This window comes from Bos indicus, chromosome 7 (genome assembly GCF_029378745.1).
Source record: "Bos indicus isolate NIAB-ARS_2022 breed Sahiwal x Tharparkar chromosome 7, NIAB-ARS_B.indTharparkar_mat_pri_1.0, whole genome shotgun sequence".
In the NCBI taxonomy this organism is placed as follows: Eukaryota; Metazoa; Chordata; class Mammalia; order Artiodactyla; family Bovidae; genus Bos; species Bos indicus.
The window spans coordinates 9020490-9025470 of NC_091766.1; the positions used below are offsets into that span (position 1 = coordinate 9020490).

Here is a 4981-nt window from a genome sequence, read left to right on the forward strand (position 1 = left end):
TCTACTATTTGTTGCCTCCAGAGTGTTTTTAATTTCATTTATTGCATTATTCATTATATATTGACTCTTTTTTATTTCTTCTATGTCCTCGTTAAACCTTTCTTGCATCTTCTCAATCCTTGTCTCCAAGCTATTTATCTGTGATTCCATTTTAATTTCAAGATTTTGGAACAGTTTCACTATCATTATTCGGAATTCTTTATCAGGTAGATTCCCTATCTCTTCCTCTTTTGTTTGGTTTGGTGTGCATTTATCCTGTTCCTGTATCTGCTGAGTATTCCTCTGTCTCTTCATCTTGTTTAAATTGCTGAGTTTGGGGTGTCCTTTCTGTATTCTGGCAGTTTGTGGAGTTCTCTTTATTGTGGCTTTTCCTCGCTGTGTGTGGGTTTGTACAGGTGGCTTGTCAAGGTTTCCTGGTTAGGGAAGCTTGTGTCGGTGTTCTGATGGGTGGAGCTGTATTTCTTCTCTTTGTTCAGTCGCGCTGTGGGGAGGGAGGGAGGGATGCTGCAAACAAATAACACTGGCGTGCACTCGCAGTGCCTCAGCCACACTGGGTCTGCCCCCGCTCACGGCGCCTGTAGCCTCCCTGCCCACACTGTTCGGGCTCTAGGTTGTTCCACCAGGAACAATCCGAGGCTGGCCCTGGGCTGCATGTACCTCCCAGGTCCAAGCCGCTCAGGTTCAGGCACTCGGGTAGTCCTCAGAGGCACAGACTCAGTTGGGCCTGAGTTTTGTGCTCTTCCCAGGTCCGAGCAGCTCAAGTGATGAGATGTTTGGCGAGCGCCAATGCTGCGACTTATCGCCTCCCCGCCACTCGGTTATCTGGGTGTAAAACCGGCGCACCTTCTCAGGCAGATGTTGACCGTCCAGACCCCCAAGAAGTTTTAGTTAGCAAAGAAGCCTGCTTACAGTTTTATAGATAATGTCTCTCTGGGGCTGCGATTGCCCCCTTCCGGCTCTGGCTGCCTGTCACTGGAGGGGGAAGGTCTGCAGCTGGCTATCTCTGTTCAGTTCTTTGTTCCGTGCACGGGCCTGGCGGTGTCTTAGGTTGGGGCTGGCTTTTCGCGTGGTAGATATCCCACAGTCTGGTTTGCTAGCCCAAATTATTTCGCTCAGATAGTGCTCAGGGTATTCAGGCCATATTCTTACTCTAAGCGATGCAGCCCGCGCTGCGCCTCCCTGCCCAGCCCCCGCTTGCTAATGGCGCGTGCAGGCGTCTGCGCTGCTTCTCCGCTGGGGGAGTTACCGTAGGACTCGCAATCTTTGAGTTTTTATTGTTTATTTATTTTTTCTCCCTGTTATGTTGCCCTCTGTGCTTCCAAAGCTCGGCACAGATTCGGCAGTGAGAAGGTTTCCTGGTGTTTGGAAACTTCTCTCTTTTTAAGACTCCCTTCCCGGGATGGAACTCCATCCCTCCTTCTTTTGTCTCTTTTTTTGTCTTTTATATTTTTTCCTACCTCCTTTCGAAGAGTTGGATTGCTTTTCTGGGTGCCTGATGTCCTCTGCCAGCATTCAGAAGTTGTTTTGTGGAATTTACTCGACGTTTAAATGCTCTTTTGATGAATTTGTGGGGGAGAAAGTGTTCTCCCCGTCCTACTCCTCCGCCATCTTCCCAGCTGCAAATTTCAACACCATGTCATTAAGAAAGTTGTCAGAACAGGCAAGATAAACTAACTGAGTTCACAAAAATAGTGAGGGATTTTCACCTTGCTACAGAAGGACAGCCTCAACACCATTAAGCTTTCTAACAAGGAATGCAGGACACTGATGACCCAGCTAACCAGAACCAGAATTCCACAGAGCTAGGAGTTCATGATGACCACCTAGTGCAGGGGGTGGCAGATGTCCAGAAAGTGGTCATAGGCCATTGTTGGCCGAAGGAAGTCATCCAAATCTGCAAACAGCATGCCAAACACACACACACACACACACACACACACACACACACACACACACACCTGGGTGATACAGGCTTCATAGGTTATAACTTTGCTCTGTGTCTGGATGCTCCACAGCATCTTTGGGATGGTGGTGGATGTGACACAGATGTCTACAAAGGACAGGCTAGAAAGGAAGAAGTACATGGGGGTGTGGAGGTGGAAATCTGAGCTGACAGCCAGGATGATGAGTAGGTTTCCAAATACAGTGTTCAGGCACATGGAGAGGAAAAACCCAAATATGAGGGGCTGCAGTGTTGTTCCTCTGAAAAACTCAGAAGAAATTCTGAAACTCCTGTTTGGTTCCTTATGCCACCTTAGTGGTGGAGGTAACTCAAAAAAAAAAAAAAAAAAAGGGAAAATAACATGACTATTTTTCACACAATCAGGCATGGCTCACATTGTTGAAATGCTATCATTTACATTTTTCTGTCAAAAAATTAATTTCAACATTTTATTCACAGACCAGTTCCCCTTTATTGGTTAAGCTAATCATCTCTGGGCTTCCCAGGTGGCTCAGCAATAAAGAATCCACCTGCAATGCAGAAGATGCTGGTTTGATCCCGGGGTCAGAAAGATCCCCTGGAGAAGGGAATGACAGCCCACTCCAGTATTCTTGCCTGGGAAATCCCATGGACAGAGGAGCCTGGTGGACTATAGTCCATGGGGTGGCAAAGAGTCTAATATGATTTAGTGAGTAAACAACAACAACTTCATCTCTAATTAGAAAACTTTTTCTGCTTTTAGCATTTTCCCCAACATATCATCTATTCAGCACATTTAATGAAAAGCTATTTCCTTCATTTTGGGAATATAAATTCAGTATAATGTTCCAGGTGCTGCCTAGGCAAAGATTGGAGCATTCTGAAAAATAAAAGCTCCTAAAAATCCAGCCATGGAGAAAAAAACACATGACCAAATAAAAAATTATTTAGCATGCCAAAGGGTGACAGGTGCTTTGAAGAAATTTGCATGCTGCTAAAAGGGAAAGAGTGAAGAAGAGTGTAGTTTTGGGGAAATGTTCATGCAAGACATGGAAATACGGTGACATTTGAACAGAGACTTTCAGGGAAAGGAAGCAGGAGCCACAAATATATCAGATGAAATGTGTGTCAGGCCAAGAGAACAGCCTGTGCAAAGGCTTTAGGAAGCTACTTATTTAAAGATGTTCAGTGTGTGGAGTGACATGAGCAGGAGGGAGAATGAGGAGATATGGCGTCAGAGGATACTGAAAAACAAGTTGGCCTCCCTGTTGCTGCCGAAACTTCAAGTCACAGGGTTCTCTAATCCACACAAATTGTTGCAAAGATGTCCTGTATGTGTAAATGAATCTCTTCTGTTGATTGAGCTCTGGCCTCTGTATATTAGTCACTTCAGAATACGTGAGGTCCCCCTGGTCTCAGGACTTTGCACGCTTCACAAGACATGGGCAGAAACACAAACACAGAGTAGACCCTGTCTTCCTAGACTGTTACTTTCATCTATATTTCACCCCTAGAGACCCTGATAAACTTAGAGATGATAAAACTCAAATTGATCAGGTCAGGTTATTTGTAAATAATTTTTTATTTATTTCCAGAATTTACAGTTTTTCCAGGTACCAAAAAACTTGGGGTTCAGTTGTGGCATGGCCACCTTATGCTTTGTATTAACAATCCATATTTTTTTTTCAGTAAACAAATATATTTGTGTATGTGGGTTTTTCTGGTGGTTCAGACAGTACAGAACCTGCCTGCAGCATGAGAGACCTGGATTTGGTCCCTGGGTTGGGAAGATTCTCTGGAGAAGGGAATAACAACCCACTCCAATATTCTTCCCTGAAGAATTCCATGGACAGAGGAGCCTGGTGGGCTACAGTCCATGGGGTTGATGTCTTGCATTAAAAATATATAACTTTTTTCAGTAAAAAATATTTTTGTGTATTATCTGTATTATTTCTGTAAAACTGGGTTTTAAGATATAGGTATACATTCTGAAAGAAAAGGAAAGAGAGAGAGATGGACACAAGAGAAAATAAAGATCCCCAATAAGCTGAAACACTCCCTGAGAAAATATGTGGAAAAAGACTCCTTTGATTCTGGAACATTTCATGTGTTGCTGTATTTCTCTGATGTCTAGGAAAAGTAATAAAAGAGAAAAAAATAAAGTAATCCAAGAGATAAAGTTGTGATGTAGTGAGACACAGACTGTACAGCCCAAGATAAAAATGAGCAAAAAGAATAAACCAATACTACACAACAGTATGTATAAAATGTGCAGTGAGTGTAAAATGAACTTGGTTAATTTTCATACAGACAGCAAAACTTGCTTTTCCTGTGCCTATTTCCTATTCATTTGACTAATTGGTTTTACATGATCTAATAGCAGAGGAGGCCAGACTCTTTCTCTCTTATTATATGTAGCATCTTCTCTTTGTTATTCTTTGATTTTGTTCCTTTTCTGATGAGTCCTAAGGGCTCACTCCAGTTCTAGGTCTGATCTTTGCCCAAGCTTTAACAATGACTTCTCAAGACTGGCACATACCTTGATTATTCCAACATTTTTACAGAGTAACATTTTTTGTTACTATTAGTAACAAAATAGTATCATTAGTTTTTCCTATTTTTAATTTTTTCCTATTACATTCTGGACATTGTATTAAACACACATTTCATTCATTGTACTCTATTTTCTCAACTATGATGATAGATCTTAACAGTCAGGAACTTCTACTTTGTTCACCTTTGTGTTTTAACCAAGTGTGTAAATGTAGATACACTTGTACAAAAATCAATTTATAAAAATGAAAAATTAGGAAATAAAAAGAATGGCAAGGAGATTGAAACCAGGTTAAAATAGTAGAATTTAAAAACAAATGCAGTAAATAAAATTAAATGGAGTGTTGAAAAATAATTGAACAAGAAATACAGTAGCAGTAACTTATGATATCAGTATAGGTTAAATTGGCAATGAACTAGATATAAAATAAAATGATATATAATATTCTTAGAGTGAACTGGTATGTAGTACATGCTCAATTATTTTTTGTTGAATGAATTGACTGA

At 41.4% G+C, this 4981-nt stretch overlaps 1 pseudogene; it reads right to left on the minus strand.

Moving 5' to 3' along the window:
• Positions 1-1670: 1670 nt before the first annotated feature.
• LOC109560868 (olfactory receptor-like protein OLF4) lies at positions 1671-2330 on the minus strand (annotated as a pseudogene).
• Positions 2331-4981: the final 2651 nt, after the last annotated feature.